This window comes from Eulemur rufifrons, chromosome 18, assembly GCF_041146395.1.
Source record: "Eulemur rufifrons isolate Redbay chromosome 18, OSU_ERuf_1, whole genome shotgun sequence".
NCBI lineage: Eukaryota > Metazoa > Chordata > Mammalia > Primates > Lemuridae > Eulemur > Eulemur rufifrons.
Genome location: NC_091000.1, coordinates 46,568,063 through 46,582,725, shown reverse-complemented (window position 1 = coordinate 46,582,725; position 14,663 = coordinate 46,568,063). Strand labels below are relative to the sequence as shown.

Below are 14,663 nucleotides of genomic sequence, written 5' to 3'. Positions count from 1 at the left end.
ATCTAGTGACAATAAAAGCTGAAACAAGGATCCTGGAGAAAATTAACACAGGGAGAGGAGAAAGACTGGAAGGGAAGGGGGGACCCCAGAGCAGGAGACAGAAAGAAGAGGTGGGAGGAAGTGTACTGCAAGGTGAGGCCTTAAAGATGAACGCTCAGATCTGGACATGTTTAAGATCCCAACACTCCTATGCTTCCTCCAGGTACTAGAGAAGACAGAAGGCCCTTTGCTCTAAGATGACGGAGCAAAAGGTGTCCATCCTTCTAGGTCAGCCATTTGCAAGGTTTAGGTGCATCAGAATCATCTGAAGGGCCTGTTGAAACATATATTGGAAACACCCTCCTCCAAATTTCTAATTTAGTAGGTCTGAGGTGGGGCCCCGAGAATTTTCAGTTCTAACAGGTTTCCAGATTATGCTGACGGAGACCCTAAGACCAAATTTCAGAACCTCCGTAGGAAAAACCCAGCTGGTTTTGCCTGAGACTCTTGTGACTTTAAGAATGTCTCACTGCTCCTGAGTTCCTGGATGGGTGCATCTCCTAAAGTGTGTGTTTGAAGTTCTTTGGTCATGTATAGCTGCCATTCAAAATGAGTACCGGGAAGGCAACCTATGTTGTTTTCAGGGAGCAGTGCTGGGTAAACAAGCAGGAGGTGTGCCTCCTTAGGCTTGGTCGGTTCCAGCTGCAGGGGGAAAGGCTGACTTAGTTAGCTTGCTTGCCCGTTTGTCTGCTTATTTTTAGCACATCTAGTTGGGAATGCAAGGCAAAAAATAAGAAAAGACAAACTGCACACAAATGCATACATTTTACAAGATTTTCAGAAAAAAATGAAGTTTCTGAGTTTGGGCATCTAAGCAGCCTTTTACTCCCAGGATCCGAGGTTCAATCTGATCCATGTGAACCCAAATTATGTCTTTCTTCTCCAGGTAGAAAGCTGTCAAAACCTGGCTTGCTCCTGGGGACGCTCTTTACAGCATTTGCAGCTGGCTCTTCTGCTGCTCACACACTGTTATTGGCTAGAAAGAAGTCTCGAGAGCAGAACTATGAGTAAGCTAGGGTTGCTACACAATCGGAGGGCAATGGTTCAACATTTTGTTAATCATCGACCCTGTTCTCTGTTCTACTCTAAGGAAGGCATAATGGGTGGCTCCTGCAATCAGTGGAACAATGCTTAAGGTCTATACTAGCAAAGGCTTTAGGGATAAAAAAAAAAAAAAGAAAGAAAGAAAGAAAGAACGAACCTGTATGCACTGGAAAAGGAAGGTGGGTGCCGCAGCATTTAGATACTCTATGGATTTGCAGACCAAGAAAGATGGAGAGTGTCTTCAGGAAATAAACACACACAGAGAGAGAGAAGTACTTTGAATGATGTAAATGTTGTTGCCTTTCACCAAGCTAGTAAGTAGAGGAGGAGGAGCAGGAGTTAGGCTTTTTTGGTTGTTTTTATTTGCAGGAAGTGGGATGGTATGCAGAAGGGGATGAAGATAAGTTTGGTTTTGGACAAGAATTTAAAATACTTATGAGACAGTCTCATGGAAATGTCTGACAAACATTATGATCCATGGATTTAAAACTCTACAGAGAACTCAAATCTATAGATTTTGATTTTTATGTGTCTATAGGACAGAGTACCCATGAAAAATGGGTACAGGATTGAAAAGTAACCTTTGAGATTTGGGGATGGGAATTTATGAATGAAATTCATGGAAAATTGATGAAGATTCTTTGCTTGATCCAACTTTAGTCAGGCTTCTGAATCTTTTCCTGCACCCATTTGTGTACTTCTTTGTAAAATCCCGTTTTAGCAAAGGACTCTGCTAAATCAGTTTAACAAGAACCTCCCTCCCTCTATATCTGCTTACCTCAATATCTGATCTGGTTCCTCATGCTCCACCATTCCCCCAGGCGATGTCTGATCACCCTGGCCTGTCTTCAGCAAGAATCCTGTTAGGTTGGTTTAGCCACAATCCTCCTTACCCCCTGATATTTCCTCTTAGTAAGTTTCTATCCACTGACCCCCAACCTGCTCCTTGCCCATTCTGTTTTCAGAGTTGAACCGAATCTGTCTCTCCCACTGCAAAATCCCACTGTAGTGATCCCTATACCTACCACTAGGCATTTTTATTCCTAACTTTGTTTTTACCACATTTGTAAATGTAATCAGCAAGTTATGAAAATATTGAGGCAATTCGAAGCATCTTGGAGTTTTCCCAAGTGACTTCTCTATGATCTCCTGCTTCTTACATAAATGCCAAAGAGATGAGAATTATGTACCCTCTTGAGTACAGTAAGAGCATATGGAGCTCTCAGCATCCAGGTTCCTACAGACTTCCATTCACACTTCCCTCTCTTACCAAGGTTTTTACTTTCTCTTCATGTGATGCAGCGGAACAGTGGAAACAACAGATGTTTTTGAGCTTCAAAGGGGGATTCTTTGAAAATCTCCTGAAATTCCATTATTTTCCCCTTCAAAGACAGACCTAATATTGTCTAAAGACAGTAAAAATGAGAAAAGTGGAATAAAAGAGAACAGAAAGCAAGAGAGGAAACTAAGCACATATTTCTGGATCTGTTTTGCAGTGGACACAGGGTGTAAAGTATATGTGGAAAAAAGAATGGGACTGAAGCCAAAGTAAACACAGAACAGGGGGCCGAAGTAAGGGCAGGAAAATGGACCCAGTTAGGGATTGCTCTTCTCTGAGCAGAAGAAAGTGTAGAGGATAGTTTTGGATGATAACCAGGTAAAGGAAGTCAGAAATAGAATGTCGGCCAAGTTAGGAGGCTTAGCATTCTCAGGTTAAAAAGATGGCATGAAAAAGGAGAGAAAAAAAATCTCAATGAACTCTCATTCTTTTTGTTTCAAAATTAGAGCCCTGTGAGAAAGCTGAAAATTGAATTTTAACTCACAAAGATCTCAGATCCTAATATTATCACTATTCAGGATCTAAACCTCTTAGTTCTGTTCTGGCCTATTTGGAGGAAGGATTAGGACCATGAATCATAGTATCAGTCACAACTGTCCTTCTGCAGTCCAAGAGGGTGACCCAAACCTCAGGTGACCTGATTTCAATTCATTAAAAAGATGAGCTACATATTGTTTTCACAGTAAGAGAATCCCAATGCTGATGATAAAGATGAGAAAATATCTTCCAGGGGATTTTTTTTTTTTCGGTTTCAGTAATTTCAATATATTCAGTTTCAATAGTTGCACATAACTTCAAATATTTTGCTTTACTTGAAAATGCTCACCAAACTTTGTAAAAGGGGAGAAGAATCCATTAATTAAAGTTCCCTGTGTGTTTGTTGCATTAAATACACTTAGAATGTTCAATTTATTTAAAGAAAGTGAGAATTTCCTTTAATAATAAGATGTGAATCTGAGTGGAGAATACTCTTCGATTTTTACATTTAGCTCCATACTTGTTCATGGTGACACTGTGTTTTATTAATAGTTGCTGCATGTTTAGGCAATATTTGCAGCTCTTAGAGTCAAGATTAAGCTACCTTTCTACAATGAATTGGGATATATTTGTTCCTTTTTTGTGCTCTGCAGCAGTTTAGGTAATCCTGTATGGAATGACAGGAATTACTCATATTATTCCAAATCTTGTGCTCATTTTGAGACATCCCCCATCCCACTCCTGGTCTCTTCCTCATCAGTGTCCATGGTTCCAGCCCTGAGCTAGATGTCAAAGCCCAAAGTAGGCACTCTAAAAGTGTTGACTGAACAATTTGGAGATAATTTGAGCTTGGTCTTAGCTCCAAAAGAAGAGACTGCAGAAGAAAACACTGGGGCAAATAGAAGAAGTTGCTGGAAAAGACTCTCTTTGTGGGAAAGAGTATAGGGCTTGGGGAGGGGAGAAATTTTGCTTTGATTTCATTGTTTAGAATAACTTGTCATTTTCAAGGAGCCAAAACTATAGTGTAAATGGACAGAAGGGTGTTATTGCGTTACTTCTGGAGTTGGATGTTTCACATCTTTATTATCCCACACACACTTTCGGTGACTGTGGGGTTCCCCAGAGAAACCCTATTGCTCTATGGACTAACCCACAGTGACCTACTGGATGTCTTCTTTCCTCTTGTCAAGACCAGGTTAAACTTGGTAAGTCTCCAAGTCAAGCATGGATGTCACCGAGCTCCATGAAAAACGACGTGCTGGATAGCGTCCATTCACTTCTGTCTTTTAAAATAAATAGTAAATGTGAACTGAATAACCCGCTTTTTAGTGGTCTTACATCATCAACCTTGCACTTCCAGTAGAACCCTCTTTGAAGCTTTCTGGTCACTATTGCCCAGTCTCCAGCAGTGCCCTCATTCCTTTCAGACTCCTGCCCTTCAAAAGTACCATCTGTGCGCGCTCTCTCCCTCCTCTTGCTTGCTTTCCCTACAGGTTGTAGCATCAGCCTCAGGCTGAAGATCTTCCTCCCTACCCCACTTCTCTAAGAGTCATTAATCAAAGACTTCAGCAGGGTTCACATTGATGAACTATCTAACTTGCCCTCCCTGTCACCGTTTCTGACATGTGTCTTAGTTTTTGCAAATTTTAGAGGATGCTGTAAACAATTTTTAACTGTTAGTGAGTTTTAATTTTAAACGAGGAACTTTTTATTAAAATCAACGTTAAAAAAGCCCCCTTCCCCCACCTCGCTATATTCCCTTTGTGTCTTACGTGATAAAATGTATCCATCGGTTGGCCGCGTGGCCTAATGGATAAGGCGTCTGATTCCGGATCAGAAGATTGAGGGTTCGAGTCCCTTCGTGGTCGTCCTGTTTTTTTCATTCTTGGAGTTGAAAGATGCTTAAAAAATTGCACCATCTTTCTCGCTGCGATCTGGCTGCCGGTTCACACCTAAAGGTAGAACTCTTTTATTTTTTTTAACGTATGTGTATAGTGTGCCTGCTGTGTGACAAGTGCTTTACAAATGACCAAGGCAGAAATAGCACGTGTCCTCAAGGAGCTTACTTTCTACTGGGCCAGAGAGATGAAATTAAGCAAACGCGGGAGGCGGGCGGGGAGGGGTGGGAGAGAAGACTAAAACATTTGTTTCAAGCAAGTTCTGTGAAAGAAATAAGCCAGGGCCTGAAATCAGAATAAGGGATGGGGGCTACTTTAGGTGGCGTCCTTCTGGAGGTCTTGAAGAGATGCTATTTAAGCTGAAGGTTGAGTGTATTTTAGGCAAAGGAATTTATCTCACTGAGAATCTGAAAGCACCAGGTATTATTAAAGTTCAAGCTGCTGAACATTTTTTGGGGTTGGGGATCACTACCAAAAAAAATCAACTGAAAGGGATAAAGGTGAGTTAAATTTCTGAGAATGAGATCTCTGACAAAGACTCTCTATGACTGAGGCTCTGAAGATGATTTGAAATTGGTGTCCTCCGCTAGCTACCACAAATATAACTGTCAACACTTCCTAAATACTGATCTCATAAAGAAGAATAAAAGCAGAAACCACCAAAGGTTTTATTTCAAACTGAACTATCCTCTGTGGCAACTTCTATTAGGGTAGTCATGATAGGTTGAGTTTAAGCAAGAAGGCAAATGTCAGAAATGGCTGTGAACATTACTACAAAGAACAATGAGAGATGGATAAGCAAAAGTCCTGGTCGTTTTTAATTGAGCTCTAGTCGCTTTTTGCAGAAAAAGGAGCTAAAATTAATTTATTTTTTTAATTTATTTTTATTTTTTGAGACAGATCTGTCGCCCTGGGTAGAGTGCGGTGGCGTCAGCCTAGCTCACAGCAATCTCAAACTCCTGGGCTCAAGCGATCCTCCTCCCTCAGCCTCCTGAGTAGCTGGGACTACAGGCGCTCACCACCACGCCTGACTAATTTTTTCCATTTTTAGTAGAGACGGGGACTCACTCTTGCTCAGGCTGGTCTCCAATTCCTGAGCTCAAGTGATCCTCCCGCCTTGACCTCCCAGAGTGCCAGGATTACAGGTGTGAGCCACTGCACCCAGCTCTCATTTTAACCATTTTCAAGAGTAAAATTTAGTGGCATTTAATTACTTTCACAGGGTTGTACAACCATCACCACAATCTATTTCCAAAACTTCCACCATCCCAAACAGAAACTCTGTAACCGTTAAGCAGTGACTACCAATTTCCCCTTTACCCCAACCCCTGGTTACCTCTAATCTATTAATACTTTCTGTCTCTTTGAAATTGCCTATTCTAGATATTTCATACAAGTGGAATTATACAGTACTTGTTCTTTTGTATCTGGCCTATTTCACTTAGCAAACTGTTTTCAAGATTCATCCATGCTGCAACATATATCAGAATTTCTTTTCTTTTTATGATTGAATACTATTCTATTGTATGTATTACTACATTTTGTTTATTTTTGTATTTTTTATTTTTATTTGTTACTTTGTTTATCCATTCATGTGTTGATAGCTGGATTCCTCGTTTTGGCTATTGCAAATACTGCTGCAGTGAACATTAGAGTACAAGTATCTGTTTGAGTGACTGCTTTCCATTCTTTTGGATACATACTTAGGAGTAGAATTGCTGGGTTATATGGTAAATTTATGCTTACCTTTTGGCGGAACCACCAAACTGGTTTCCATAGTGGCTTTACCATTTTAAATTCTCACACAACAAATGTTCCAATTTCTCCATATCCTCACCAACACTTTTTATTTTCCATTTTCTTATTTATATCCATCCTAGAAAGTATGAAATGGTACCTCATTTTAGTTTTGACTTGCAGTTCCTAATGAATAATGATATTGAGCATCTTTTCATGTGCTTATTGGCTATTTCTATATCTTCTTTGGAGAGATGCCTATTTGAGTCCTATGTCCACTTTTTAAATTGGGGTTTCCTTTTGTTTTTGAGTTGTATCAGGTTTTTTATATACCCTGGATGTTAAACCCTTATCAGTTATATAATTTGTAAATATTTTCTCCAATTCTATAGGTTGTCTTTTCACCTTCTGGATGATGTCCTTTGATGCACAAAAGTTTTTAATTTTGATTAAGTACTATTTATCATCTTTTTAAAAATTCCCTGTGCTTTTGGTGTCATATCTAAGAATCCATTGCCAAATCCAAGGACATGAAGATTTTCCTCTGTGTTTCTTCTAAGAGTTTTCTTCTAATGGCTGTAGCTCTTATATTTAGGTTATTGATCCATTTTGAATGAATTTTTGTATATGATGTCAGTTAGAGGCTCAACTTTATTTTTTGACATGTGCATACCCAGTTGTCCCAGAGCCATCTGTTGAAGAGAGTATTCTTTCACCATTCAATGGACTTGGCACCATTGTCAAAAATCAGCTGGCTATCAAAAAGATACCTGAATTAGAATGTTTATCACAGCACAATTCACTATTGCAAAGATGTGGAATCAGCCTAAGTGCCCATCAATTCATGAGTGAATTAAGAAAATGTGGTATATATATATATATATATACACACACATAAATATATATAAATACCATGGAGTATTACTGAGCCAGAAAATGAAATGAAGTAATGTCTTTTGCAGCAACTTGGATCAAACTGGACACCATTATCCTAAATGAAGTATCTCAGGAATGGAAAAACGAACATCATATGTACTCTCTAATAATTGGGAGCTAATTAATGGGCACACACAGGCACAAAGAGATGGAAATTTCATTGGAAATCAACAGGAGGGAGGGGCGGGGGAAGGGGTAAAAGCTTACATATCAGATACAATGAACGCTATTCAGGTGATGGACATGCTAAAAGCCCCAACTTAAGGATTATAAAAGCAATCTATGTTACAAAAACATCTGTACCCTCTTGATAATTTGAAAAAAACATTAAGTTGGCCAAAGAATGGTGAATAGTCAAAACAATTTGAAAAAGAAGAATGAGGCCGGGCGCGGTGGCTCACGCCTGTAATCCTAGCACTCTGGGAGGCCGAGGAGGGTGGATCGCTCAAGGTCAGGAGTTCGAGACCAGCCTGAGCAAGAGCGAGACCCCCGTCTCTACTAAAAATAGAAAGAAATTATATGGACAACTTAAATATATATAGAAAAAATTAGCCGGGCATGGTGGCACGTGCCTGTAGTCCCAGCTACTCGGGAGGCTGAGGCAGTAGGATCGCTTGAGCCCAGGAGTTTGAGGTTGCTGTGAGCTAGGAAGACGCCATGGCACTCACTCTAGCCCGGGCAACAAAGTGAGACTGTGTCTCAAAAAAAAAAAAAAAAAAAAAAAGAAAAAGAAGAATGAAGTTGGAAGTCTTACACTTCCTGATATCAAACCATATTACAAAGCTACAGTAATCAAAATAGTGTGGTACTGCCATAAAAACAGACATACAGACTAATGGAATAAAAAAGAGAGCCCAGAAATAAACCCTCATGTATATGGTTAAATGGTCTTCAACAAAGGTGCCAAGACCACTCAATGAGAAAGAGAACATCTCTTCAAACAGTGGTGTTGGGAAAGTGGATATCCACATGCAAAAGAATGAAACCAGACCCTTAACTTATACCATATTAAAAAATTAATTCAAAATGGGTTAAAAAAAACCTAAGACCCCCAAAGTATAAACCTCCTAGAAGAAAATATAGGGGAAATCTTTTTTTTTTTGTTTTGTTTTTTTTTTGTTTTTGAGACAGAGTCTCACTCTGTTGCCCAGGCTAGAGTGAGTGCCGTGGCGTCAGCCTAGCTCACAGCAACCTCAAACTCCTGAGCTCAAGCGATCCTCCTGTCTCAGCCTCCCGAGTAGCTGGGACTACAGGCATGCACCACCATGCCCGGCTCATTTTTTCTATATATATTTTTAGCTGTCCATATAATTTCTTTCTATTTTTAGTAGAGATGGAGTCTCGCTCTTGCTCAGGCTGGTCTCGAACTCCTGAGCTCAAACGATCCGCCCACCTCAGCCTCCCAGAGTGCTAGGATTACAGGCGTGAGCCACCGCGCCCGGCCTAGGGGAAATACTTATGACATAGTATTTGGCATTAATTTCTTAGATATAACACCAAAATAATAGACGACAAAAGCAAAAGTAGACAAATGAGACTACATCAAACTTAAAAACTTCTGTGGATCAAAGGACACAATCAGCAGAGTGAAAAGGCAGCTTACAGAATGGAAGAAAATATTTGCAATCTTATATCTGATGAGTGGTTAATATCTAGAATATATAAAGAAAACTCCTACAACTCAGCAATAACAAGAAAAAAACCAAATATCTTGAGTAAAAAATGGGCAAAAAGTTTGATTGTAGAAGGCTTTCCCGCTTTCATCATATTTATAGGGTCTCTCCCCAGTATGGCTTTTCTGATTTGAAATTGGACCTTCGTTCTGAGCAAAGAATTTTCCACATTCAGCAGTAAACTCTCAATTCAGCCTTTCCCAAACTCTTTACCTCTATAGGGTCTTTGCTATGTGTACTCTCTTATATGATGTCAGACCTGCATTCTGACCAAAGTTGTTTCCACATTCTTTGCAGTGATAGGGTTTCTCTCAATGTGTACTCCACGATTCTTAAAAAGGAGTGAGCTCTGATTAAAAGCTTTCTCAACATAAGACATTTTTAGGGTTCTTCTCTAGTATGTGTATTCTCTGGTGTTTGAGAGGGTCAGAACTTTGACTGAAGGTCTTATTGTATATATTATCTTTAGGGGGTTCTCTCCAGTATGAAGCCTCTGATGCTTACTAAGATCAGAGCTGCAATTTTGAAAGTCTTACCACATTGATCACATTCATGGGGTCTGTGTAAAGCATGGATTTTATAATGCAGGATCAGATTGGAGCTCACAATGAAGGCTGTCCTATACTCATCACATTTACAAGTATTCTCCCCAGTGTGGATCCTCTGATGGAGACAGAGGTTGGTGCTCTCACTGAAGGTTTTACTACAAACTTTATATTTATATGGGCTCTCTCCAGTGTGAATTCTCTACTATTAAACAAGATTTAATTTCTTAGTGAAGAACTTTTCATGTTCACATTTCTGACTTCTTTTTCCCATAAGTATTTCTTTGGTACAACTTTCATCACTTCTCTATGATCTTTTTCCTGGGGTTAAAATTTTCTCTGTCTCACCAATAAATGATTTTGTTAGTGCCTTTCATATCTGCCCTCAGGGTCACAGTGTGGTCAATGTAGGCTTCTGGGGCTCATCAGCTTTCCATCTTCCCAGGAATAGTGAGTGAGATGCTACTTCTTTAGACTTTTTTCACTCTGAAGTCGTGTTTACATTTCTAAATCTATATTTCACCGCTAAGGGAGAAACATGATTATCAAATAACAGCAATAAGTTCTGTTTTCCTTTCTTTCAACAGATTCATAAAATTAGCTGTAGATGAAGGCTACGAACACCTACAAATCCACACTAACTTGTAATTTCAGTTCTTCCTCTCTTATTGGCTGTGTGACCTTAGATAAGTCATATAACTTCTCTGTGCTTCTGTTTCTTTGTCTACAAAATGTGGACAACAACAGTTCCTATCTCACAGGGTTATAGAAGCACACAAAACTGTGCCTGACCCACTATGAGCATTATGTAAGCATTAGCCACTACTGTTATCATTACAATTGTCGTATTTCAACATTTTGCTTATCTTATGTTGGAAAAGATTTTAAAAATGTTACTATTTCTAGAAATTCTCTCTTGGTTTTTAGAATGCCATGAAACATACTGAATAGAGGCTTTGTGTCATCTTGTATATAGTAGTTCCTTACTATATACTTGGTGTAACGATGAATAAGATCCCCTCCTGAAGGTCATAGCATAGAGATGACCTTCAGTTGCAACATAACATGGTGAACACTACAACACAGGAAAGCATAAGAGCTGTGGGAGCACAGAAGAGGAAGCACCTAATTGCCTGAAAGCATCCAACAGAAAGCTTCCCAGAAGACAGGTTGATTGGGCTATATTAAAACATAGTCAGAAAAAGAGAAGGTAAGTACAAACTTTTTGTATGAAAAGTATTTATGTACAAAGTTGAGACATTTTTAAAAGTGGTACTTTTAGACAATTGAGAACAGTTTCAACATTTGAAAACATAACCTTACCATACGACACAGCATTTTGGTTGCTAGATATTCACCCAAATGAGTTAAAAACACAAAACCTGCACACAAATATTTACAGCAGCTTTATTCATAATTGTCAAATCCTGAAGACAACCAAGACCTCAATAGGTGAATCCATACAAACTATGGTATATCTATACAATGAAATACTATTTAATGATAAAAAGAAATGAGCTATCAAACCTAAATGCACATTGATAAGTGAATGAAGCCAATTCTGAAAAGGCTGCATACTGTATAATTCCAACTATATGACATTCTGGAAAAGGCAAAAATATAGAGACAGTAAAAATATCAGTTGTTGTCATGAATTCAGGAAAGAGGAGGAAAAAAGGGATGAATAGGTAAGGCCCAGCGGATTTTTAGGGCTGTGAAACTATTCTGTATGATAGATACTGCAATGGTAGATATGTGACATTCTGCATTTGTCAAAACCCATGGAATTGTACAGCACAAAATGTGAACCCTAATGTAAGCTAAAAACTTTAGTTAATAATGTATTACAGTGGCTCACACCTGTAATCCTAGCACTCTGGGAGTCCGAGGCGGGAGGATCGCTTGAGGTCAGGACTTGAGACCAGCCTGAGCAAGAGCAAGACTCTGTCTCTACTAAAATTCGAAAAAATTAGCGAAGAGTGGTGGTATGCGCCTGTAGTCCCAGCTACTTGGGAGGCTGAGGCAAGAGGATTGCTCAAGCCCAGGAGTTTGAGTTTGGTGTGAGCTAGGCTGACGCCCTATCAGGGCGTGATTAAACTGTTTTTTGTTTTGTTTTAGTTTGCTTTTTTTAAGAGACAAGGCCTGGCTATGTTGCCCAGGATGGCCTTGAACTAACTCTTGAGCTCTTGCTAACTTCCTGTCTCAGCCTTCCAAGTAGCTGGGACTACAGGTACACACCACTGCAACTGGTTTCCATTTTGAGTATAGATTCCATTTGTTATACTAGTTTGGTATACCCCAAATTATATCAGATACCTCCTGTGAGGATATTTGAAGCCACTATGACCTCACTGATCTATCTCTATTTAATTTGATCACTCTAGGACTATATAGATTTTCCTGTAACTAGGAAAGGCATATCCTTCCTTACAATACGTATTTACAAATAAAATCATTCAGACTAATTTTAAAAACTGCAGAATCAAATATGTCACAATATTTACATGATCCCCTAATGAATATTTAGGGCAATAAATTTTCTTGCTAAAAAATTAATACTAATGGCAATGCAAAATGGCACAGCCACTTTGGAAAGCAGTGCCACTTTCCTTTCTTTTCTTTTTTTTTTTTTTTTGGCCATTGAAATATTTTGTTTGTATGTATGTTTTTTATCCCTAGAAAAAGAATGCAGTAGTTTCCCTCTTGTGTGTTTTCATTTTGTGTCTTCATGATCTATGATGCCAGCTGAAGTTATCGGTACAATGAAACCAAACTCCAAACTGACAGTATGGGAGCAAATTATCCTGCCATTTTTCTAGATTTTTGAGTTGCACAACAAATCTGGGGCTGATCACTTAACACTTCTTTTACCTGCCTATGAGGTTCCTGACAATTTTCCCAGCTCTGTGATCATCAATGATTTCAAATTTGCTAATGTAACAATGTTTCATCATCACAACTAGAAAGCAAATGATAACATTAGAGCACAACCTAATAAAAGCCTGGTGTTTGTTCTGTTTTCGGCATTGCTGATACTCTAGAGGGCATCAGCCAAGACATTCATGAGTGTCATTATGGCGTCACACAAAGATGGCAGAAAGAGCAGTGCCAGTTTTCTTGTAAAGTTAAACTATACTTACCATCCAACTCAGCAATCCCACTCCTGGGTGGGACATTTACCCAAGAGAAATGAAAGCATATTTTCATACTAAGACTTTATTTATACTAGCTCAAAACTGGAAATAACCCAAATGTCCATTAGTTGGTCAATGAATAAACAAATTGTAGTATATCCATACCACATTGGAATTCTACTCATCAGTTAAAGTATAAGAACTACAGACACATGCAACAACATGGATGCATCTTAAAAGCATAATTGCTAAGTGGAAGAAGCCAGATAAAAAGATTACATTGTATGTGATTCTATTAAATTCTAGAAAAGACAAAATTATAGTGACAGAAAGCAAATTAGTGGTTGCTAGAGGCCTGAGGTGGGGAGGGGATTGACTTAAAGGAGCATGAAAGAACTTTTGGAGATGATGAACATTCTATGTTTATGGTCATAGTTACATGACTCTTCTTCCCTCCTGACAGCGCAAATTTAGCTGAGTTTCTGCCTCAGTACACATTCTTGAAGTCACTTGGTGCTAAAATATCCTATTCAGACCTCCATCCAGACAGTTCAGCTGAGCCACCTTCTGTAGCACAGAACAAAAGACATTCCCCTTTCTTTCCCCACCACTGGCCTGAGGCAGGGATGTAGGTCCTAGTTCTGCAGAAGGGGATGTTTTAAAGAGACATAAAACATTTTTGTCATTTTTTCAGGCCATTTCCTCTGTTACACATTCCCCACTGTCAATATTATCCTTTGGTATCTATGGGTGGAGGGGCGGCTACTCTGTTGCATGGCTCAGATTAATCATTCCTCTTCCTATGGGGAAGAGCAAAGGAGAGGTGGAATGAAGTGAGGAAATATCTTCCTGATAATTTCAAGAGGAATCTGTGAGTGAAACAGGAAGGGTAAAGTTCCTCTTATAGAGTAGTTTTGCCAGCAAGAGCGAGACCCTGTCTCTACTAAACATAGAAAGAAATTAGCCGGACAACTAAAAATAGAAAAAATTAGCTGGGCATGGTGGCGCATGCCTGTAGTCCACAGCTACTTGGAAGGTTGAGGCAGGAGGATCGCTTGAGCCCTGGAGTTTGAGGTTGCTGTGAGCTAGGCTGATGCCACAGCACTCTAGCCTGGACAACAGAGTGAGACTCTGTTTCAAAAAATAAAAAGAGTAGTTTTGTAAAATTCTATATTTTTTTTAACTAAAATTAACCTTTTAAAATTCATATGACAGTCATATGAAAAGTCATTTATGGCAGCATCCTTGCTTTCTTTTGCTCTAGAAATTTCCAGGGTAAACAGCTGCCATTGATAAGGAAAACCCCCATCTATTACCTGGTGCATTAGCCACCTGAGACCCTACCCCTGGGACCACCCCAACCTAATAAAGGTGGGAAAAATCAGGTAGACGGGGCTCAGAATTTGGTGGCGAGACCACTGTGAGGCGGCTGGCAAATAAACCTTGATTCTCTGACTCTCCGTGTGCCACTTGGTTTGTCCTCGGAAGCACCTGCTGTAACACTTGCTGTAACACCATCTCCTCTCATACTATCTTCCTGTTTTTTTCTAACTCATCTAGTTCTCCAGCAGGATCTATAATTTCTTCCAGAATCTGCAGAGATATACTTATCTGAAAAAGATCTTATTAGGGCAGTGGCTACACATAAACATGCTATATTATGCCCTGTGATTTTATGTATTTAATAATGATAATAATAGAAATGTCATGAGAATTAGTTTCATTTCCCCTACATAACCTTTGAAATTCCATTTCATATCTAACCTACCCACAGTTAATTTAAGTCCTACAGGGATCTGGGACTATTTGGCAGTACTGTACTTGAAATTATTTGGGTTCAG

General features: G+C 39.3%; 1 non-coding gene and 1 pseudogene across 1 annotated transcript; one reads left to right on the top strand and one right to left on the bottom strand.

Moving 5' to 3' along the window:
- Positions 1-4,694: 4,694 nt before the first annotated feature.
- On the top strand, positions 4,695-4,767 carry TRNAR-CCG (transfer RNA arginine (anticodon CCG)). The gene has a single exon. It is a non-coding gene; the product is annotated as a tRNA-Arg (tRNA).
- Positions 4,768-7,246: 2,479 nt separating this feature from the next.
- On the bottom strand, positions 7,247-12,761 carry LOC138398792 (small ribosomal subunit protein uS8-like; annotated as a pseudogene).
- Between the last annotated feature and the right edge of the window lie 1,902 nt (positions 12,762-14,663).